General features: G+C 50.6%; 1 protein-coding gene across 1 annotated transcript in view; it reads left to right on the forward strand.

Annotated features, from left to right (window-relative positions):
* The first annotated feature begins 11,217 nt into the window (after positions 1-11,217).
* Positions 11,218-24,880, forward strand: part of CAMK1 (calcium/calmodulin dependent protein kinase I) — a 412,178-nt gene continuing 398,515 nt past the window's right edge. The window contains exon 1 of the mRNA XM_086939379.1: positions 11,218-11,410. The gene's annotated coding sequence lies outside the window, so the exon portion shown is untranslated. The remainder of the gene's footprint in view (positions 11,411-24,880) is intronic.

Here is a 24,880-nt window from a genome sequence, read left to right on the forward strand (position 1 = left end):
ATTGTGCTAATTTACTGTGTGCTAATTAATTTTACTGAGTGTACTTTTGCTTCTAGCCTCATAAAGAGACTAGAGGGATGTGTTTAGAATAAATACATATATTTTATATATATACCTGGTGCGGTTCTCCTTTCATTTGGTCATTCACAAGATTATAGACTGGCAAAACAAGCTGCTTTACATTCCTTCAAGACTTAGCCTGAAGGCTGCTCTCCACAGCTACCACTAGGATAGCTTTCTATATAGGTTGTCTTTAAAACTACCATCAATAAGGGTTGTTTGGACTGGTGCAAGGTGCCCACTAGAATAGTGGACAGCATATGCCAGGCCAACTTCTCACTCCGCCCACTCAGCAGGAGAGCAGAAAGGATATGGTATGTAGCCCTGGTGCATTTTGCAGCACACTCTGGGGAATATATTGCTAAAGCATGGTTCGCAAGAGCACTTTCATTTACAGATAGTACATTTTCCATTGAATTTGTGATAGATTTACACAGACATGCAGTTTTATTGATAAACCTATAGAGTGCACAAATGATATTATGCGAAAAACGGGTTTCAGCAAATATTTATAATTTGCACATCCCCCATGTTAAGTGACTTAATTAATCCTATTTTAAAAAAATTCTGCCGCACTTCAGAATTACAAAAAATTAGCTCCAATGATGCTTCCTAATTGCTGATACAGTTTGAATTCTTTGTACGGTTCATTTACAAGTATTTACATGTTGCTGTGTATTAGAAAAAGCACATGGGACAACCTTTCCTTACACTCTCTCTCTAACCCAGCAAAATTGTCTCAGAGTTCACTTTACAAAATCCTCTCACTTTGCAGTCGGAGAAAGAAAACACCAATTTCCATGTTTAAAGAATAAGCAACAATTTGTCAGAAGACAACCTGGCATTTGACCTTTGTCTCTAAACCCACATCATATCTGACAAATTGAAAAGTAAATTTAAAGGCGTCTTTATAGCTCATTCGGATTTAAAGCCCCATTGTGGTTATTTTGGGGGTTCCAAAGCACTCCCCGGACTCATACTTCCAGCGCCCATGTACAGCAAGCAGTGTGTTGATAGCAAAACCCAAACCAACGACAAGATCGAAACACAAGTAACGTTAAACAATAAAGTTACAAAACTGAAATAGAAATGTTTTGCACCTACGTAAGGAAAGTCATATAGTTTTGAGCCATTTAGAACAGGGGAGGATTTACAAGAGCAGGCCATTTCAGGGACTCGTGAAGTGAGCTCTTCGGTAGAGAGAAATGTGAACCATACTAGGGGGCAGATTTACAATGCCCTTGTGAAAGTTTTACACCACCGTTACACCACTTTTGTAACACAGCGCGTTGTAAACAATGCGCCATGTTGCGACACATTTACAACATGACGCATCTAGGGAGATGCATCACGTTGTAAAGCCCTGCACTACATTATACTTGCATCAGGTATATTTATGTATTTGAAAGTCTTATATAGCACGAAGAAGACCCTTGCGGCAATCAGAGCGCTTTACATGTCACATTTTGGAATCAAGTATAAGCCTAGTGAAGTACAAGTATAGGTGCTTCAGACATAAGGTGCTCCATAAAACAACTCCCTTGTTCAAGGTCTGACCAACCACTATTGGGTAATATGGTGGGTTCGACTGTGAGAGGGATTCGCGTGAGGTAATTTTCCACTATGCCTCTGGGATTGTGTCATGTAGCTCTGTGTGAGTTGCTAGGGATCGTCCGGATTAAGGAATCTATATGTAAGTTATCTGGGTGCATAGTGTTATGTGGACGGTAAGATAGTTCGTAAGAGCGGAGTAGAGAACCTAATTCAGGAGATGATAATGGGTTTTCATCCTGCTTGGGCGGGATGAGGCATTGGGGTAAGGCACTGTCCTCCATTTTGGGGGCTCATGAATGTGGGAGCTTGCCTGTAGTTGTTGGGAGCGATTAGAATTTTCGATGTGTGGGTATGTTCTGGATTCAAGTTTATGGCGTGCGAGCTTAGGTTGCTGCAGAATTAAATCCTGTAAAGTTTGGATTTCAGCTTTGACTTGTTGAAGGGATAATCATATCTCATCTAGTCGAGAGTCTAGGGTGAGAGTGAGTATATTTAATGGAAGGCCTGAGGGAGAGGGAGGAGAAGTTGTGTCTTGTGTGCCATTCGAAGGGGGGTCAAATGCGGGCTCCTTGTGTTGAGATCTTTCTGTGTGCATGTCAATGGGGGTGTTGAGGCTGTGTGTGGAGGGGTCTGGATGTGGGCTTTGTAAGGGACTGCAGTGGTATGCGTGTGGATAGAAGGGACCGTTGGGATGTTGGTATTTTGGCAGGTAGGGGTTAAATGTGTAATTGGGACAGTGAGACTATTGTTGTTGCTGGGGGAGGAGTAGGCATAGGGGAGATGCTTGCCGCTATGAGGGTGTGTGAAGGAATGGCTAAGGGGTGAGCGTTGGGCGCTGGGAGAGTTAGTGCGGGTAGATGGTAGGGGTGGTGATGCGTGGAGTTGGGCGGAAATGTGTGTGGAGGTGTTGTTATGGTGCAAGAAGGGCTTAAGATGGTATGTGTTGTTAGCCCGAGAGTCAGTTAGGTCTGGGGTGGGTGAATGTGTAGGGGGGGGACGTCTGGGTATCAAGACTTACTAGGGATTCATAATGTGAGTTGGTAATTGAGCTGCGGATGGCTGGTGAGGGAGGGGGGGTGTTCTTATAACTTTTTCCTTAATGAGCGGAAAGATGTTATCTAGCAGGTTTAGGTTGCGGTCAGTTGATTGTATGAGTATGATCCCATTATGATAGATAGTGATTGTAGCTGCTGCTTTATAGAATGGGGATGGGAGGATAGATAGCGTGAATCCGTGCGCTCTGTTCCTCATGTTGGCGATCTTAAAAAGAGCGAGAAAGGCTTTTCTCCATTGGGCTCTTCTTTTAGTGTAAAAAATGATGTCGTTAGTGATGTGCCCTTTGTTCATTCAGAAGTAGGGATCAGAGATTGGGGTTTCAGGGTGCAATTTTAAAAAGTTGTGTTTAAACCCTTTAGCTGCTTTTTTGTAAGGTGTGGGGGGTAATTAATGGAATAGGTGTGGTTGCCAGAGTGTTCCATCGTGAGGAACCTTAGCAATTGTTAGGTTAGGAGATGAGGCTGTTGACTGAGTTCTTTGGATGACCACCCTGTAATCCCTGACTGCCCTCGGGATTGGGCGTGTAAACAGAACTCCAGACCTGTAACCAGAAACGCGGAAATAAGGCAACCAAAAACCCAAGGTATGTGGAACTGGATTTATGAGTGGCTCGTATACATTCTGGATTTGGTCCTATACAATCCAGCAAGCACAACAAGGGTTAACACCACCCTATATGCCCTTTAGGCTTTCATACCGTCCTACGCATGAGTGCCTGTCCTGACACTCCCCAACGGAGGGCTCTGTGCTAAGTAGTGGCCGACAATGCCACTCGAGCCTTCGCCTATCCACAGCCGGTCTAGCCAGCCGTCTTAACCGTCCCCCGCAAGAATGCCGGTCCCGACACTCACCAACGAGGGGTACAGTTATGCCTGGGTGTGTAGCACTAGAGGCCACTTGAGATAAGGGTATCTATGTTAGTGGTGTCCCTCTATCAAAGTTTGGTCTGGGTAAAGAGTCAATATCCACAAGGTGAGTAGTATTCCTCACTGGCTCCCCTGAGATCAAGGAATTAGCAGCCACACGTTCTGTGCGCTGCGGGACGTGGTATCACACAGGAGCAGCTGCTCACTCACGTCGAGTCGACAAACAAGGTAAAGGGAGGGTGTCCGTCCACAAGCAATTAGTCACCAGCTAGCGTGCACGCTCGGCAATGACAAGCAGAGCGGCCGCTCAAACTTAGCTCAGGGTGCAAACACACGGGGCTCTGATACGTGCAATCTAGAAAGGGTAGAAATCCCTTACCTTGTGATGATTCCCTAGCCCTCTGGTTCATCACGAAAATATCCGACGGGGTCCGTGGGTGCCGCCATTGTTTTATACTGTTTCATATTGTGCGCATGCGCCGCGCATTGCCTCACGGGATCTGTAGTCCCTTCCGGTTTCGTCAACCCGGAAATGTCGTTTTCTTGCCCTTTTGCGATCGCGGTGTTGTCCTCCTTCCGGTTGCGGTTCCTTCGTATCGTGAAACATGACACACCCCTTTCGGATGTGTCAGTCCAAGATGGCCGCCCTGTTTAGCTGACTAGCCCTGTACTTGCAAAGTAGTCCTCTTTCGCTTTCCATTGGGGGTCCTCTTGGGGTGAAGTCCTTTTTCACTGTTGGCTAAATAGTGGAGATTGCTCCTCTTTTTATAGTCCCTTATCTCTGTTTATAGCTGTTGTGGCCATTTTGAGTATTTTGAAGAGGCAACTGAAGTTCTTCCCATGATCAAAGAATATGAGTTTGAGTTACTAGATTGATGTCCTTGCTTTTGCCCACCATTCTGTGGTAAACCAATCAGCCACCATAGTGATGGTGATAGTATAATGTATGCAGGGTGGGCGTTCCCAAGCAAGAATGCCTCATAAAAGTGATCCTGTGAAATCTACAAGATTTCACTGGGTCACTTCTACGACGCCAATGCGTCAGAACCGTATGCCTGCTTGAAGAAGGCGTAAAGGGTGACGCAGCACATTAGGAATAAGCATTCTTGAGCATTGCTGGAGTTGCATTGTCCTTGCGACACGACTCGAGCAAAGCATTATCGGTACGCCAACAGATGCGTGACCCATCTGTCAATTCTTGCGCCACGGTGCACTTCATTGTAAATGCAACGCATCCATGGTGGCGCAAGGGTTTTTTTGCGTGACACATTTCAACTGACACATCTCTTCTAAAATGCGGAGATGCGTCATTTACTTGTAAATCTGCACCGAAGGGTCCAGGGAAGATACAGAACGAGCTGGCATAAGCTTATGAGAGGTACCTTCTGAATAGGAATTCTTTAATGACTGCCTTGAAAATCAGGGAGTTATGTTATGTTATTTCTACTTGGTAAAGTGCAACGAATCATACCCGAAGGTATATCTCGGCGCTGAGCAGTGCAGAAACACCACAACATCCATTCCTTCAAAGATTTTTTCAACCTAGTAAAGTCTGAACAACAATGCAGATGGAATAGAAGTTGGTTCCAAGCTGATAGAGGGATGTTATGTTATGTTATGTCATGTTATGGGTACTTGTAGAGCGCTGCTGCTCACTGGTGGAGTGAGGGCAGATCAGGTGTGATGTGACAGAACAGCAGGTTTGATGTGATCATAACTCCTCGCTGCTGCATGTAATGCTGCTGTTACGGTTGCTGGGCCTGGCTTAGCGAGTCCAGCAGCCTTTGTATATTCTCACCTTGACAGCACCAACTCTTGTACCTCTGACTTTCTCAGGCAAGTTGATGCTTGTGGGGTTGGGCCCATGCCTAATATTCAGGGGGCGCAGATGGTTTCCGGATCAGAGGAAGGTGGACAATGAGAGCAGAAGAAATGCAGCCGCCAATCATGGCTTCTCTCAAAGCCTTTGGTCAGTCGATGATCATACCTGGGAGAGGGAAGGGGTTAATGGACAGTCATGATGTCAGAGCATGGAGAGCCCGGCAGGCTATGCATCTCCAAGTGCTCCTTTAAAGAGATGGAAGACTGTAAGGAGTAGGTTACAGGTTATTTTGAGTCCTCTCACACAGTCCTTTTGGGATTCTTGGTCCTATGATTCAACGAAGATTTTCACATTTTCCAAACTATGGGGCATATTATCAAGAACGGCATTAAATATATCGCTGGTTCAGCTGCAGAAAACTGCTGCTAAAGTGGCGATAATGGGCTTGATAATATGCCCTTGAGCATTCCAATAGAAGTCCATGTTCTGGTGGTAAACTGGGATTTTATTGGAATTCTTAAGGGCATATTATCAAGCCCATTATCACTGCTTTAGCAGCAGTTTTCTGCCGCTAAACCGGCGATAATTTTAACGCCGTTCTTGGCGATATGCCCCCATGTTTTCACTCTGCTGATGATCTGAAGATGTCAAGTGAGCCAGCATTTTTGCCAGCAATCCGATGAAATGCTTCGCCTGGAAACTGACACAAATTCAAGAGCTACCAAAGTGACCTTGAACATTGCAGAGGATTTCAAGACTTCAAATGAATTGTTTAGACGGGTATCTCGTCCGCCGAAATACAAATCCATTCTAAAACAGGCCCTTGGCGTTATGCAGTTCTTTTTAAAATCGAACCTAGATCCTTTTGTTTTGAGCACTTTCGTGAAGTTCAAATTTGTTTTGCTTCCATTAGGAGTTAATCCATGGGTAAACGAAGGAGGGACATAGGGCCGCCAGAGTTCTCGATTTCTGCAATGCCAGGATTCCGGACGTAGTCCTGTGTTGTCCTGCTGTCCTGTTCTGTGTAACATGAGAAAGAAATATTTTGTCCCACTTGATCTAAATATGACTGTGCAACATATGAAGAGGCCCCATAGCTGATGATGTATCCCCTCCCCAATCTGTAAATCTTTGTTAATGGTTGAAATTATATTTTCCTGATTTTTAAAGGTTCTAGCGAGGATAATGAGGGAAACGCTCTTATGGTGTTAGGGAGGCGCGTCGTTTCTTACTTCATTCCACTATCTATTCGTGAGCTTTTAGGATGAATGTTGACTTCTCTTACAATTCCTACTGTTTATGTTCATGTTTTAATTTGATTTTACATGTATGGATTTTTAAAATGTGTTGTATCGTAAAATTATTGCGTTAACGAGTTGTTGTTGATTTCACTTGAGCGTGCTTGGCCGCATCGCCACCTGGATTGCAGGTGCGCATTATTCTCTGAAGCATTAATGTAATGCTGGGTTATTAATTGTCTTTGGGTAAAGTAGCATGCATGTGGGTCCTCTGCCATGTACATATAAATAAAATAAACAAGTGGCAGGGGGTGGAAGTGGCCTGTAGTCGCCCATTTTGATAAGTTGGCGGATGTCAGTGTGGCTCTGTTCATGGCTGCTTAGTTGTGTTGTGTGGCCTGCTGTATTTGCATTTATCTTATGTTTCTTCGCTTGGTTAGGCCTAGCTGCTTGTTTTTTCTGCTATCCTCTTGTTCACTGCCTGGTTATGTTTCTGCAGGGATCTCTCTATTTTCCTGTCTATTAATTTCTTACCAGTTTTTCTGTCTGGCAACGTGTTCTGTGTGGTTTGTGTTTGTTTATCTGTTTGCTTTATGTCTGTGTGGAACCGTGTTTGGGCTGTTTGTTTCTCTGTATGTTTAGCTGAGTTACTCTCGTTGGTTGCCTGTTTCTGGTTACCTGTCTGATGGTATTTCTATATCTGCAAATTTGCATGTCTGGTGTTTTTCTTCCTGGCTGCCTGTCTCGATCTTGTTATTTTAATGATTTTCTTTTCGCTGTTGAATTGTGTTTCTCTCTTTGGGTTCCTCGTGCCTGCCTTTTTGTGCTCTAAATTATGTTTTTCTGTCTGCCTGCCTGGTTGCGTTTTCTCATTGTTGCTTTTCTGCCTCCTAGTTTCTATGGGGCATATTACCAACAAAGTGGCGAAGAGAGGTGTTAGCCGCCTTGGCTTAACGCCTCTCTTCGCCACTTCAGGAAACGCTAGGCTGCACCATATTACCAAGGATATGGTGCAGCCTAGCGTTTCCCCCTGCGATGGCGATAAGTTTTAAAACTTAACGCCAGCGCAGGCAGGGAAGGTTTGTTTATGTACAGGAAGGTGTTCCTTAAATGCCATTTTGTAACTTACATGCGTGCTGCTTCATGCAGCACACATGTAAGTTACAAATTGGCATTTTTAAAAAGAGGTTTGTTTATGTACAGGAAGGGACACCTTCCTGTACATAAACAAACCTTGGCATTTTGCTTTTTCCATGTGTGCTGCACAGGGCAGCACACATGGAAAAAGCAAAAACGAGGAGAAATTAAACATTTCTCCTCGTTTCGCCACCTTAAGAACGGGTCTTTCCTGTTCTTGAATTCGGCGCTGCCACCTATTATCGGCTCTCTTGATAATAGGTGGCAGCGTCGAAGTGAATGGGTGTTGCGCTGGAACGCCCACCGCAACACCCACTGCACGCCCCCTTTCACGATGAGTTTATCGTGAAAGGGGCCCTATTACCAAGGCAGCCTTGAGTCAATTAATGTGGCTTTAAGCCACGTTAATTGAATCAACGCTGCCTTGAAAATAGGGCGATGCAAATATCGCTGTGTTATTATCAGAAAAGTGCCGATGACGCGGCGATAAGGGGCTTGATAATATGCCCCTATATTTTCTTTTTAGGTCTCGACTATTCTAATAATAATAATAATAATAATAATAATAATAATAAAAGCCTTTTGTATAGCGCCTGGTTACACTAGAAAACAGTGTGTCCCCGCGCTTTGTGAACATGGACTGGGCTGTTACTGGGAGAAGAGAGGGTTAGACGGATGGGAAGCAAAGGAAGGGGCTCATAGCTTCGGGAACAGATAGGTTTTTAGTTTTTGACATCAAACCCATCAACCTTGCTCCCACAGGCATCTGAAGCTTTCCCAGCGTGTGCTCAGCCTCAGGCATTCACCCCAGCGCGCGCTCGGCCTCACTTCTCCTCCCCCCTAATTCACCCCTGCTGTTTCACTTTCACGGCCGCGAGGCAGTGCTCTAGCTCATTATGCCGAGAGCTTCACTTTAAAGGGATCCGCTCCCCCGCCCCCTGCTTCACACTTCAAAGGAATGCGCCCTCCGCCCCTGCAATGCCGAGAGTAATTGCAGTTTGACTTTTATCAACTTCACGCAATTATGAATATTTATTTCTATTATTGTGTGTTTTGAATACTTCTGTCCATTTTTGAAGACGTGTAGCTCATCGTTAAACATAGCCGCCGCCTGTTCCCTTTCTCGTAGCACGTCGGCTGCCATTTTCAATTTGTGAGCTGTGTGTAAATTGTGCAATTTAGTCAACTGGGGAATTCTCGTTACTAACCAGTGCCCACTAATTCCTCTTCGTAAACAGCAGTACTACCACAGCATTTCTCAGCACCACCACAGCACCACTCAGCACCACCACAACATCACTCAGCGCCACCCCAGCATCACTCAGCACTCCGTTTATTCTTTTATCTGGTGTTATGTTATTCTGTCGCAGTTTTTCCTTTCTCCAATAAAGCGCCGGGACACTCTTTTTGAGTAGCCGAGCGCTATATAAAAGAATAAATAACATAACATAACATAACTCAGCACCACCACAGCATCACTCAGCACCACCACAGTATCACTCAGCACCACCACAGCACCACTCAGCACCACCACAGCATCATTCAGCACCACCACAGCACCACTCGGCACCACCACAGCATCACTCAGCACCACCACATTATCACTCAGCATCACCACAGCACCACTCAGCACCACCACTACATCACTCAGCACCACCACAGCACCACTAAGCACCACCACAGCACCACTCAGCACCACCACATTATCACTCAGCACCACGCAGCACCACAACAGCACCACTCAGCACCACCACAGCATCACTCAGCACCACCACAGCACCACTCAGCACCACCACAGCACCACTCAGCACCACCACAGCACCACTCAGCACCACCACAGCATCACTTAGCACCACCACAGCACCACTCAGGACCACCACAACACAACTCAGCACCACCACAGCATCACTCAGCACCACTCTGCACCACCACATTATCACTCAGCACACCACATTATCACTCAACACCACCACAGCACCACTCAGCACCACCACATTATCACTCAGCACCACCACATTATCACTCAACACCACCACAACACCACTCAGCACCACCACAGCATCACTCAGCACCACCACAGCATCACTCAGCACCACGCAGCACCACCACATTATCACTCAGCACCACCACAGCACCACTCAGCACCACCACATTATCACTCAGCACCACCACATTATCACTCTTTCTGTGCCTGGCTGGTCGTGTTTCCGTATTGTTGCTTTCTTAGTGTGTTTGCAGTTCACCAGTCCAGCTTTGATCCTCTCTTTAGATGTCTGCGAGTTCTGTGGTTTGGGTTTGGCTGCCTGGATGCGTTCACGTTTGCTTGTCGGTTTGCCTGCCTGTGTGGGTCGTTGTTGGCCGCCAGCAGGGGTCGTTCCTGCTTCTCTGTTCGCACTGTTTGTTTTTTCAAACAGGCAAGTGCTGTTTCTGGTTTCACTCTCTATGAGTACAGTGCAGCACTCTTCCTGCAGGGGGCGCCATACACTTACTATCTGAGCACAGATGCGAGGTTATGAATGTAAGTTAAAGGGGTGAGGCTAGGGGCGGGGCTAGTGAGAGCACATCTGTGAACTGGTTGAGAGTCGAGAGCTTCGTCTCGGCTGCTGCCTCTTTGGTCATTAAGTGTCACTTTACTCTGTGCATGTCTCATGCAAAGAGTAAAGTGCACAGAGTCTTCCCTACAAACATGTGTCTCTCTGGTCACTTTCTGGTGGCCGTCTATTTGCTTCCTTGGTGATTCCCCGATGTATGTATGTATGCATGTATGGCATTTCTATAGCGCCAACCTAGCCCTCCAAAAAGCAGCGGAGCGCTGTATGATGTCTGTCTGGATGCTTGCCATCCCTCCGAATCTCTGATGTCTGGCAGTTGTTTGTTGTGCCCGTCTCAACGCTTCATTCGTTTTGTTTCAGGGATGTCTGTCGTGTTTTCGGCTGCCTGCCTGACCCCCATGTGTGTCTGTTTCAGCACCGCTGTCTGTCGGGCGATGCGTGGGTTCCCAGAGTGACTGCAGAAGCTCTTGTGTCTGTCTGGGGGCGCTCTGTGATGTCTGACTCCCCGTGCCAACTCTGGTGTCTGATTCTGGCGCCAGGAATAACCCGCTGTCTGTCTGTCCCAGAGGGGAGGCGTTGCGCTCAGAGTTCAGAGCCCGACCCGTGCCTCCATCAGGGTCACATTTCTCTATCTTCCCCGCGTCACTTCCCTTCTTTGTCAACATCTGGGCGCTTAGAAGCCGCCCCTTCATGAACGGAGGAGCGCTATGTTCCGCCCAGGGCTCCCTGGATGTCTATCCGCAGCATCCCTCGTTCACACCTGCCTCCCCGGCCCAGGACATGTGCTTGTGAATGAACAGCGCCCGCCCCTCCCCCAGGGAAGGTGTAAATTTAGTTCAATCACACCTCCCGACGCGGGCCCAGCCCCCCGGCCTCTGATTGGCTGGCGGCGGCTGTGGTCCCTCCCTGAGGTAGAAAGTCCAGCTCAGCCCGAGTGATGTCAGAGCTGGTGTCTGAGCGCGAGGCAGCGGGATCTGGAGGCTGTGGGGCTCAGGGAGGGGGGGTCAGTGCCCTGCTGGATGCACCGGGGAGGGGCGAGGCTCACCTGCACATCTGGAGGACCCTCGAAGGAAGAGGCGCACATCTGGGAGGGAGCCGAGCCGGAGGCGTAGCAGCGCGACACAGGTGAGGCTGGATGCACCCCACAGATGGGGATTCGATCTATAGATGTATTCAATGTATACATTTGTGCATAGCGCCGACGTGACCCGAAGGTATCAGAGCGCCTCTAGGCGCTTGCACATCTGCAACTGTGTGAGGGATTGGACGCCGCATCCCTCCCGCCCTCCCCTGTGGCTTATTGAATTGAGCAAGGTGCATATGTTTGAAGGGAATCGACGCTGGCTGGTGGGGGGCTAGCCCCCCCCCACTCCCCCCCCCCCCCCCTCTCCCCCCTCCCCCAAGTTCCACTGAAATCCCCCCTGGACCCCGGTGAACAAAGCAGGCTGTGGCCGGACTCCGCCCAGATTCCTGTCATCCTGCATTACCGTCTAATGCTGTGGTATCATCCGTGCTACTGTTACTCGTGGGTGCGCATTTTCTCCACACCGGGGAGGATAAAAGGATGGTTAAAAGCAATAATCTGTGAATTATAGGTACTTCTCTGCAGCAGGCGCGCAATCCACTGAGCTGTCTGCCTGGCCGCACTTACAGACCGACAACGGACGGTGATTGAGAGGAGGATATGTGTTCCCTTTTTTTGGGGGGGGAGGGGGGGTTCTCCCCCCCCCCCCCTTTTGGGGGGATAACAGCAATGCACGTATTTCCTTGCGCTTCTATCTCAGTGTTGTCATGCAGCACATCCCCCGAAGAGGGGGTTCCCTCTGGGGGTACCCCCTTAGATGCCCCATCTCCCAGAGTTGCATCGGCGCTCGCCCCCACCCACCCCCTCCATCCCAGCCTTGAAGATTACACGCAGATGTTACTGTAAATTGTTTGCTTCCGGGTCTCCGGCGCTTCCGATCCGGCCCAGACCAAGAATGTGCTTTATGTAGCTCTTAAAGACGCGCGTCTACTGCTTCGAAGCGCTGTGAATAACAAGCGCTGTGAATAACGGGTGTCACAGACTAAGTGCTGAAGATCACACCTCACGGACGTGCCCTCAATGCTCTTAGCACTCGATAGTCCTCCAGGTTATCGACCTGTAAAGGATGAAAGGCTGGGCCGTCCTTTTTTGTTAGGATTCGCACTCGTGACCTGTGGATGTCGCTGTGATACTTTAACTCTCTGGGTGTCACAAGGGCCTGTCTTTTATCCCACGTGGGGGGAGGGGAGGGGGGTCGCCATCTGCCGCTTCTGAAGTGATGCACAGTGGTGTCCGGTGCCTTCCACCCGACAGACCCCCACACACTGCACGGGAGCCAGGACAGAGCTGGGGGCTGAGGCCAGTCTGTGGTGTCACAAGGAAACAGGCAGCTGTACAGGAGCGCCGGGAGCCTTATCTGTGGTCTGCTCGAATGTATCTATCTACACACGCATAATGTGGCCCTAGTGGGAGGGAAGGGGGGCATGCTGGGAGATAGAGCGGCAGGTGCAGTAGGCAGGGGTGCATGCTGGGGCATAGAGCTGCAGCATGCGGGGGGTGCATGCTGGTGGATAGAGCTGCAGGGGCAGCAGGCAGGGGGCACATGCTGGGGGATAGAGCTGCAGGGGCAGCAGGCAGGGGGTGCATGCTGGGGGATAGAGCTGCAGCAGCAGGCAGGGGGTGCATGCTGGGGGATAGAGCTGCAGCAGGCAGGGGGCACATGCTGGGGGATAGAGCTGCAGGGGCAGCAGGCAGGGGGTGCATGTTGGGGGATAGAGCTGCCGGGGCAGCAGGCAGGGGGTGCATGTTGGGGGATAGAGCTGCAGCAGGCAGGGGGTGCATGTTGGGGGATAGAGCTGCAGGGGCAGCAGGCAGGGGGTGCATGTTGGGGGATAGAGCTGCAGCAGGCAGGGGTGCATGTTGGGGGATAGAGCTGCAGCAGGCAGGGGTGCATGCTGGGGTATAGAGCTGCAGGAGCAGGCAGGAGGTGCATGCTGGGGGATACAGCTGCACAGCAGGCAGGGGTGCATGCTGGTGGATAGAGCTGCAGCAGGCAGGGGTGCATGCTGGGGGATAGAGCTGCAGCAGGCAGGGGTGCATGCTGGGGGATAGAGCTGCACAGCAGGCAGGGGTGCATGCTGGGGGATAGAGCTGCACAGCAGGCAGGGGGTGCATGCTGGGGGATAGAGCTGCTGCAGGCAGGGGTGCATGCTGGGGCATAGAGCTGCAGCAGGCAGGGGTTGCATGCTGGGGGATAGAGCTGCTGCAGGCAGGGGTGCATGCTGGGGCATAGAGCTGCAGCAGGCAGGGGGTGTATGCTGGTGGATAGAGCTGCAGCAGGCAGGGGTGCATGCTGGGGGATAGAGCTGCTGCAGGCAGGGGTGCATGCTGGGGCATAGAGCTGCAGCAGGCAGGGGTTGCATGCTGGGGGATAGAGCTGCAGCAGGCAGGGGTTGCATGCAGGGGGATAGAGCTGCAGCAGGCAGGGGTGCATGCTGGTGGATAGAGCTGCAGGGGCAGCAGGCAGGGGGTGCATGCTGGGGCATAGAGCTGCAGCAGGCAGGGGTTGCATGCTGGGGGATAGAGCTGCAGCAGGCAGGGGCCGCATGCCGGGGGATAGAGCTGCAGCAGGCAGGGGGTGTATGATAGGGCATAGAGCTGCAGCAGGCAGGGGTGCATGCTGGGGCATAGAGCTGCAGGGGGTGCATGCTGGGGGATAGAGCTGCAGGAGGTGCATGCTGGGGGATAGAGCTGCAGCAGGCAGGGGGTGCATGCTGGGGGATAGAGCTGCAGCAGGCAGGGGTGCATGCTGGGGGATAGAGCTGCAGCAGCAGGCAGGGGGTGCATGCTGGGGGATAGAGCTGCAGCAGGCAGGGGTGCATGCTGGTGGATAGAGCTGCAGGGGCAGCAGGCAGGGGGCACATGCTGGGGGATAGAGCTGCAGCAGGCAGAGGTGCATGCTGGGGGATAGAGCTGCAGCAGCAGGCAGGGGGTGCATGCTGGGGGATAGAGCTGCAGCAGGCAGGGGTGCATGCTGGTGGATAGAGCTGCAGGGGCAGCAGGCAGGGGGCACATGCTGGGGGATAGAGCTGCAGGGGCAGCAGGCAGGGGGTGCATGCTGGGGGATAGAGCTGCAGGGGCAGCAGGCAGGGGGTGCATGCTGGGGGATAGAGCTGCAGCAGCAGGCAGGGGGTGCATGCTGGGGGATAGAGCTGCAGCAGGCAGGGGTGCATGCTGGGGCATAGAGCTGCAGCAGGCAGGGGTGCATGCTGGTGGATAGAGCTGCAGGGGCAGCAGGCAGGGGGCACATGCTGGGGGGTAGAGCTGCAGCAGGCAGGGGTGCATGCTGGGGGATAGAGCTGCAGCAGCAGGCAGGGGGTGCATGTTGGGGGATAGAGCTGCAGCAGGCAGGGGTGCATGCTGGTGGATAGAGCTGCAGGGGCAGCAGGCAGGGGGCACATGCTGGGGGATAGAGCTGCAGGGGCAGCAGGCAGGGGGTGCATGCTGGGGGATAGAGCTGCAGGGGCAGCAGGCAGGGGGTGCATGCTGGGGGATAGAGCTGCAGCAGCAGGCAGGGGGTGCATGCTGGGGGATAGAGCTGCAGGGGCAGCAGGCAGGGGGTGCATGTTGGGGGATAGAGCTGCAGCAGGCAGGGGGTGCATCTTGGGGGATAGAGCTGCAGCAGGCAGGGGGTGCATGTTGGGGGATAGAGCTGCAGCAGCAGGCAGGGGGTGCATGTTGGGGGATACAGCTGCAGCAGGCAGGGGTGCATGCTGGTGGATAGAGCTGCAGCAGGCAGGGGGTGTATGCCGGGCGATAGTGCTGCAGGAGCAGGAGGCAGAGGGTGCATGATAGGGCATAGAGCTGCAGCAGGCAGGGGGTGCATGCTGGGGGATAGTGCTGCAGGAGCAGCAGGCAGAGGGTGTATGATAGGGCATAGAGCTGCAGCAGGCAGGGGGTGCATGCTGGGGGATAGGGCTGCTGCAGCAGCAGGCAGGGGGTGTATGATAGGGCATAGAGCTGCAGCAGGCAGGGGGTGCAACATCGGGGGATAGATCTGCAGCAGGCAGGGGGTGCTGCCTGCTGTGCAGTGTGAGAGCAGAGACAGGCGGGAATCACTAGGATGTTTGCACTACAGAAACCCGGACACTAGAAGTGACTCCTGGCCCGATACATCTCAGACTGAGACCCCGTGACCTCTTTCTGTCAAACTGCGCCCTGCGCGTCAGAGGCTCTGACCCCGTGACCTCTTCCTGTCACAGAGCTGCAGTACTGCAATGCAGACATTCTGACCTGGTGACCTTTTCCGGTCAGACTGCACCCTGCATGCCAGACACTCTGACCCGTTGACCTCTTCCTCTCACAGAGTTCTGCACGCTGCATGTCCGACAGTCTGACCCTTTGACCTCTGCCTGTCACAGAGCTGCAGTCCTGCACCCTGCATGTCAGACACTCTGACCCTTGACCTCTTCCTGTCACAGAGTCCTGCACCCTGCATGTCAGACACACTGACCCAGTGTCCTGTTCCTGTCACAGAGCTGCAGTCCTGCACCCTGCATGTCAGACACTCTGACCCAGTGACCTGTTCCTGTCACAGAGCTGCAGTCCTGCACCCTGCATGTCAGACACCCTGACCCTTGACCTCTTCCTGTTACAGAACTGCGGTCCTGCACCCTGCATGTCAGACACACAGACCCAGTGTCCTGTTCCTGTCACAGAGCTGCAGTCATGCACCCTGCATGTCAGACACACTGACCCAGTGACCTGTTCCTGTCACAGAGCTGCAGTCCTGCACCCTGTATGTCAGACACCCTGACCTCTTCCTGTCAGAGAGCTGCAGTCCTGCACCCTGCATGTCAGACACCCTGACCCTTGACCTCTTCCTGTTACAGAACTGCGGTCCTGCACCCTGCATGTCAGACACACTGACCCAGTGTCCTGTTCCTGTCACAGAGCTGCAGTCATGCACCCTGCATGTCAGACACCCTGACCTCTTCCTGTCAGAGAGCTGCAGTCCTGCACCCTGCATGTCAGACACCCTGACCCTTGACCTCTTCCTGTCAGAGAGCTGCAGTCCTGCACCCTGCATGTCAGACACCCTGACCTCTTCCTGTCACAGAGCTGCAGTCCGTCACACTGTTGCATCAATTCATCTAATCACCCCTGTGTGTCAGGCTATGACCCCCCTTCCCCCGTACCTGGGTCAACCAGATACTGTGACACCCGCTGACCGGCCCTGTCACACATCTGGAGTCTTGCACCCTGCGTGCCAGCTTGTGACCCACCCCACCCTCCTGCCTCAGAGCTGCAGTGAGTCCTGCACCCACTGACCCCCCCCCCCCCTTCTGTCACAGCTGGGGGGTTGCCCTCCTGGAATAGACGTGGAGTCCTGCTCCCTGGTGTCAGGCTGTGGCCTTTCTGGCAGCTGTGAGCTGTAAGGGCACGCTGTAGGGTTGTTTGTAAGGTGTGACTGGGAGACTGCGTGCGCGTGCGCTTCCTGCAGGCAATGATCGGGGCCACACCGAGCCGGAAACCGTACCTTTCTGCTGCACCGACCTGTCAGACCAGCCCTCCCTGCACTGCCCGAGGGGCCCGGAGGCTGGAGCGGCCCTGCGCCCCTGTCACACACCCGGGGGCGCCCCCTGCGTGCCAGGTGGGACTCCCCACCCTCCGGGCTCTGAGCTACAGTCCTACCCCCACAGACCTCCTGTCTCTGAGCATCCTGCCTGTCCGTCACCGTGGAGGAGCCTGGGGACAGAATCCGAGGTCATAGGTCAGACGTCTCCAATCCTTGTACCCCGAGAGCCCTGTTCTGCAGGCTTTCCTTCAGCCCCCCCCCCTCTTGTGCTGCCTCTGATCACGTGCACAGTAGAGTGTATGGCCTGGTCGTCTGTATACCCTCCCCCCATGTGTGCAACCCCCTCACCCCTCTGAGTGCATGGTGCGGTCTGTTCTTTGTACACCCTCTGCCCCGTGTGAACCCCGCCCCCCACCTGAGAGCATGGCCTGGTCTGTTGTGCGTCCTCTTCCACAGGGCACAAGTTGGGGATACACATGGGTACATTTGCGTCCCCCCACTCTTTTCACAGGGTGGACGCCGCCCACCCTGCCAAGAAGTTGGGTCCCACTGAAAAGTATCCTGAAATCGGCTCGGTGTAATCTCCAAACACCGGGACACACTCAGCAGCGCCTGCATGTTGTTGTCTGCTGTACACATGTGCAGGCGGGGACAGGGCGGGGCTTTCTTATTTCTGACCCCTGCTGGGCCTATAACCAGGGCCTAGTCTCAGGGGTCATCGGGCCTCCTTTTGTTGGAGTCTCTTGGCTGGCAGCTGTCACAGGAGCCTCACACCTGATTCAGATGCAGCAGAGGGGACTCACAGGTTAGCCTCTCACTCTTATGTAAGAGAGCAGCTTCTCACTTTGTTCAGTCCCTGTTCAGGAGATATGCATGCACTGTAAGAATGTCAGGTGTGTTGATCTTTCCCAGTATTTACACAAAATAAATGTAATTTCTATAGTGCTTGCTACCCCTGAGGAGGCGTTGTAATGATTTAAATATCTCTATTTTTTCTTGCAAAGTACTATGGGTAGAGGAAGCTTCACGCTGACAAAAGGCAGCATTGTTTTATGTGAAGCTTACAAACGCGTGAATCTTCCGCCTAAATCAGGAGGGTTTCCCTGTATACTGGAAGTGTGCTCCAGCGTACTCTTGATTGACATGTTAAACATATATGTGAGGGCTTAAGATCTGATGCCACTTCTTATGATGCCACTACTTATCATGTCTCGCGCTGTGATGTCACGTGCCGGCATGACCTCGTCTGTTGTACACCTTCTGCCCCCATCTGAAGCCCCCACCTGGGAGCATGACCTGATCTGCAGTACACCCTCAACCCCCACGTGAAGACCCCGCCCCATCTGAGAACATGGCCTGGTCTGCCCCCACGTGAGATATACCCTCTGCCCCCATGTGAAGCCCCCAACCGAGAGCAATGCCTTGACTGCAACAAGTGCATCAGCCTCTAGGGAGAAGGTGTGGGGGTCTATTGTAGGCCTGGGCAGTAAATTCCGTTCCGCTTGCGGAATTTGGGTAATTTGGAATTGCCAAAAATTCTGCAGCTTCTTAAAATGTTTTGCTTGTTCGCGCTTTCAAAATGCGTGTTCGCAAGATATTTCCCCCCGAACACTCAAACAGCGTTTACGAACAGAAAAAAACCCATCACGAACGGGTGGAACAAGCAATTCCGCGTGCTCGCTGAAATTTTGCGTGCTCGTGGAGATTTTTTATCTTTTCGCTGTACTTTTGCGTGCCTGCCGAGAATTTTTTTACATTTACGCAAATTCCACCCACCCCTAGTCTATTGCCCCGGAGTATTTACATATCTCTGGTGAAGATACAGGGGTGAGTGGACCATGAACAGACGTCCTTCCAGTGTCACCAAGAGATTGTGTGTAGTTACAGAAGGAGGCGGGCCCGCCTCTTAACACAGCTATGCATGAGTGCACCAGGCAAACTCACTGGGTATCCCAGTGGGTGGAAGATTCACTGCAGAGGTCGCTGTACACTGTCTGGAATCTGTCCAGCAGGGCCTGCTCGGCCCTTTATCCTCCCGAGGTAGTTACCATTAACAGTGAGTTTCTGTATTGTTCCTCCTGGTGGCCACGGCCAAGAGAGAGACCTGTCTGCTGTGGATCGCGTCACACCATCAGTAAATTATAAAACGTTTTTATTGGCTAATGAAAGACACGGACACAACCTCGTGCACACACAAACAAAAGTAGGCATCCCTGCATAGTACAGAGGCAGGGAAAATAGCATAATCGAAATATACCGTGGATATTAATATTAAAATAACGTAGCGCCTGTGAGTGTGGTCTGTGACCAGGAGCTGCGCAGGCGTCAAGAGAGGCTGAGAGATTCAATATTGTGGCCGCTTTTTAAGCAGGGTCGTGGTGCACCCAATTTACACTTCTTTTGAAGTGAGACTAAGGTGTAAGGATGGTTCAAGGCCCGAAGTGCGGTGTTAGCGTGTGCTTAAAATTAGAGGTTACAAGGATGGTTAGGTCTTTACGACCTAGTTCACAAAGCTGCCTACGTTGTGTGTAGGTCTCCATTGGACGTGTTTTGGGAGCAAATTCACGTTTTGTGTTAAAACACACTGGAATTTTACGGATGTACGACATTACAACGCATGCTTTTACAACGCATTCTTTTACAACGCAAGTATTACAACGCAACCTTTACAACGCATAGCGATTTGGGGTGCTGGATAGTGAATAGTTTAATTTACTATTCCAACTCCAGTCCCCGTGGACACTAGGGAAGGTGTCGGATAGTAAATTAAATCTATTCCCTATCCTAGAGCGCCCCCCCAGCGCAATACGTTGTAATGGTTTGCGTTGTAATAGTTGCGTCGTAAAGGCACTGCGTGGTAAAAGTTGTGTTGTAAAGGATGTTCCCCGAAATTTACACCTGTAAACCGATTTACACACACATAACACTACAAAGGAATGAATGCGGGACCTTGGACGCCTGAAAGCGTGGAACCGTCGCTAACCGCACGCTCACCTGTGAGCTTGTGCGTATTCACAACCTTTCTCGTGGCCTACTCAAGCCTTAGTAGAGTGGGTGATTTACTACTTCTTCATTCTTACGCATGAGTAACTTTACGCCTAATACTTTGTTACGCACCCTGTACTCCTGGAATTAGTTCTAAAGTATGTGATTGCACTGCAGACGTAGGTGTAAATGTACAGAGGTAGGTGCACCCGTTCTTCTGAGACTCCTGCCCCCCCTGGAGTGTGAGTACAAGAGGGGGTCGGAGCTTTACGCAGGCTTTGGGCCCGGCTGGTTCTGAGGATTGTCGTAGGTGTGAGAGTAGAGTTCAGGGCTCGTGTCCGGATGTCACCTTCAGGCCTCCATTTTCTTGTTGGGTTTAGGGGTTAAAGGTCAGGATTCTAGTTAGACGTTCCATTCTGAATGTAGGGTTGGGATTACAGGTCAGGTTAATTGTAACGGGTCAGGTGAGTTGTAGGGTCACAGTCTCGGGTTCTGGCAGGTGTAAGATTCTGACCAGGATAAAGCAGTGCGTGCAGTGGATGCGCTGTGTGACCCCCAGTATCCGGGCAGTGAGGGTGACTTCCATCAGGGCCACTGGAATTATGCGATTGTGCAGTGATATTTGCATATTTATAGATTTACCACATAATCCACCATCTGCTGCGTAATCTGCACAGTCTAACAAAAAAAAAATGTTCTTTCTAGATTAAACTGTTCAAAAGTTACTAAGAATGCAGTGGAAGGCGCTTTGCAAAGGTTAACTGGTCAACTTTCTGTAGCTTGTTGTTATATTTGAGTGTTGAACTGGTACTTATACGGATTAACTAATGCCCAGACAGTGTTAAGTTTAACAAGCATCTGCAATGCAATAGGTCTCGTATTTAGGCACGTTTGAGCCACTGGCATTGTAAATGACAATGCCTTTTATTTATGTTTTCATTAATGATTTTTTGATTTTTATACAAGAAAACATGGCAAACAGCTGTTACAGGGTTAGTGTGGGTTGAAGCAATTGCCCTTTATACATCGGCGTTTATATAGCTAACCCCACGCGGCATTTTTTATTGAAGAAAAGAGAAAGGCAGACAGAAAAGAGCCGGAAGGCAAGGGGTGAAACAAGAGACAGGAACAGGCAATGAGAAAGATACATTCCCTCTTAATTACATCTGACATTCTGTGAAGATATTTGAGCTCGCGTGCAGGCCTGACAGGGCTGTATTTGGGTGAGACCATTTGGCTCCAGTTAGGTTCCATTGTCTTGATGGTACGATCATGGGGAGCACTATGTTTTGGTTTTTAAAACATAAATAAAAGGCATTGCCATTTACTCTCACAAATGCGAGACCTATTGCATTCCAAAGGCTTGTTTAAAGTGTGTGTGTGGGGGGAGGGCTTGGAAACAGAAGGTAGCAGAAGGAAGACAGACGGGGATGGTGTGGGGAAGCAAAACTGAGGGCGCGAGTGTGGGGAAGCAAAAATGATGGCGCAGTGGCGGAAGGCTCACGGGGGGCATTGGGAGCAAACAATAGTCAGAGCGATGTGGCGGGCAGGGGGAGAAAAGCAAATGATCGAAAGCAGCGTTAAGCTGGCGGTGAAAGCACACCCGTAGCAGGTAATCTGAGCCGAGGAGCAAAGCGCAGCGAACTGCTACTTTGGAACTGGAGAACTGCTCAGTAAAGCGCTCCAATGCCTTCCCGTTGGGTTCGCGCTTGCGGGAGGGTGTGTCCAAAGAGACATTTGCAGCCAAAGAGTTTCTTTCTTTCTTGGATCCATTTCACAGAGGAACAAATTGAGAAAAGAGGGTCCGAGCCCTTTGTTGAAGTCATGGTTTTTAGCATGTGAGCGGAGGAGCAAACCTGAAGCATATTCCCGTTTAACATAGATGTTCGTTCAGAAAATAAACACGCCAGATCTAGGGGAATTTACATCACGCACCTTTGACCTCCCTAAAGGCATCCCTGAGTTGCCCCCTTCTGTCTCCTATGGCCCCTGGAGAACTCTTGTTTGCTACAAGTTAAATAAACACGCCGGTGGTCACAACGGCGCATGAGACCCTCCCGCAGGAGGAGAAACACATTAAAAAAATGAGTGCTTACAGACTAAAGAAGGCGTCCCATGTAACAACTGAAGTAAAAGGGCCAGTCCTCATGGGAGGTTACAAATGAAGACAAGGCGGTACTAAGGAGGGACTAGCAAGCCTAATAACGAATCAGAAGCCAGCATTTACGAAGGACAATGACACAAGCCAATGACAAATATGGGCGGAGAGTGGGCAGGGCTTCAAGTATATACTCCAATACAGCATGGCTCGCAGAGCAGCGCATGCACTGCCCAGGCTCGACCTAAAAATGACAAAATAATGAAGTAATACTATCATTAAAGTGCTGCATAATGCCACATAATTTGGCTTTTCTTGCTGCATAATTTACTCAACCCTGCCAAGTAATTTGGCCCTCTCGTGCCATATAATTCCAGTGGCCACACCCACCTTTCTTACCGTACGTGACTTTGCTCTGTTTAGTCTGCAGTCTGACATCAAACATTGCTCATTAAGGGCCCGTACTAGTTTTAGGGCCCCGGTGGGGTCAAGTTCAGGGTTAGTTAGGGTTAGGAGGCAGAGCTCTAGATGTGGAGGTTTTTTTGTTGTTGCTGTGGGACCAGGTTGAGGACCAGTGTTGTGGGGGGGCCAGGGTTGAGGTTAGGGCCGGTGTTGGGTTCAGGGTCAGCCTTGGGGTCAAGGTTAGCGCCAGGAGTGGGGTTAGCTTCAGTTATGGATGCTAAAGTCTCAGTTTCCACTGGCAGACGCAGACAAGTCACCTCCATTCAGTGAACGGAATGATAATTGTCCGTCTGCACGAGGGCTGTGGTTTGCACGAGGTGAAAGGCGCCATTGTCTCCCTGGTTTCTTCTTCCCATAACAGTGACATGATTATCTTCTGGTGTGTGGTGCGTCTCCCAGCAGCCACCGCGCGACGTGGCCGCGATCTGCACTCTGCTTTCGTTTCTTAATTTTATATTTAATATTGTATGCGTTGCTCATTTTCATTACACTTTTGTTATTTTATGTATCATCATGTTTCTTCATTTTCCTACAAGGCAGACTTAGCTATTCATCCTTCAGAGGCCATGTAACTTTTCGGGGGGGTTGTAGCTTGTTTAATTCACTCTAGCGTAATTACTCGTAATTAGTGCAAAATTATTCGTACTCGGGTCACGAGTCATGGGACGCCGTCTACCCACTATCTTCATAGGGTGGACGCCGTCTACCCTGTCAGTAAGTTGGCCCCCACAGACATATACTGAGCGGGTCAAGGTGTCATTTCTAGACACCGGGACACATTCCTCAGCCCCTGCACATTGTCATGCTTTCGACTTCGATAAGTCCCTGCATACAAGAGCTATGCATGCGCTCTAGCAGCGTCAGACGTGCTGGTTTGTCTCAGTATTTAAAGAAATAACAAATTAAATTACGCTATTTTGTTTTATTTATTTTATAGTACTACTACTCCAGATCTAAGGGTCAGAGCGCTTTTTTTTTTTTAAATTTTTATTTTTGGTGCAAAACAAAGATAGTAGGTACATTGTCATCCATCGCATTTCCATACATAAGTTACTAGGTGAATGAGGTGAGACAGTATTCATAAAGGCAAAAACTTATAACATCCACAGTAGTATATAGCATTGCGAGTTTCGTCGACGATGTGATGAGTAGGAATATACTTGTGTCGAAAAAATACAGTTTGTAATTTTGTGTTTTGTTGGCTACTATCCGTCTGAGTCTTGCCGTTCGCACCTTGTAATAAACATAAAACAGTAAAAACAGCACACTTTAGTCCGGCACGTACTTGAGGTAGTAGCTTTCGGCACTCGTAGCACAGTCCATCTGTAAAGAGAGCAGCGTATTGTTGCACAGCCCCCCTATTTCCCACTCCCTCCCATGCCACCTCCCACGGCTGCACCCACCCACCTCCGTTGCGCTCGCTCTATGCACCTAGTTACAGCCCAATCAACGCTCCTCGTCACTGTCCGACCCCCCATCATCATCTTCCTCCAATGGTTCGCAGATATCCCCCCTGTATGCGTTCCAGGATTGCCACACCCCGTTCCATTTACGTGGGTTACCCCTCAATTTATACACCGCCCTTTCAGTCAACATGAGCATGTCCATGTTGCGGAGCCATTGGGGTAGCGTGGGGAGATCAGCCGACCCCCACTTCTGTGCTATGTCCCGTTTCGCTGTTACCATCCCCACTGTGACCCAGGTTTTTGCATGAAAGGTGAGGTCAGTCGGCCCCCAGATGTTTAGCAGACAGAGCCGTGAGTCTAGGGTGAGGGTGGTATGAAGAGCTTGGGCCATCGTGCGTATTACCCGTTGCCAGTAGCCAACTAACAATGGACATTCCCACACCGTGTGTATGAAGGTCCCTTCTGCCCCGCAGCCCCTAAGGCAATATGGATGATCCGCCCTGTGCAGTTTGTGAAGTAATGTACGGGTGTAGTAGATTCTGTGAAGAAATTTTAGCTGCACTAGGCGAAATTTAGATGATATGCCTGCTTCACGGGGGGATGCCATGGCTGCGTTCCAGTCATTGTCATCCAGGTCACCCACTTCCGCCATCCATTTGTCCTTCAGTTTCCCCAGTGGATCAGGCATATTGTTAATCAGCTTGCGGTATGTCAGCGACGTCGCCCCTTCTTGCATGAAGTCAGTAAGTAGCCGATCCTCCAGAGGGGAGGATTCGGGCAGGGGTGCGTCTGGTGAGATTGCTGCCTGGAGTGCGTGTCGGACCTGGATGTATCTGTAGAGCTCTGTGTTCCCCAACTCATATTGGTCCTGCAAAGTGGCAAATGAGATCACTCCTTCCCTCGTCCACATGTCCCCCACCGTGGAGATGCAGATGCTGTCCCATTGTGTGAAGCCCTTGGAGCGCCGCAAATGGCCCAACGCCTTTGTGTCCCACAGGGGTGTAAGTTTCGTTATGACGCCATCCCACTTCAACTTTGCCTG

This window comes from Lissotriton vulgaris, chromosome 9 (assembly GCF_964263255.1).
Source record: "Lissotriton vulgaris chromosome 9, aLisVul1.2, whole genome shotgun sequence".
NCBI lineage: Eukaryota > Metazoa > Chordata > Amphibia > Caudata > Salamandridae > Lissotriton > Lissotriton vulgaris.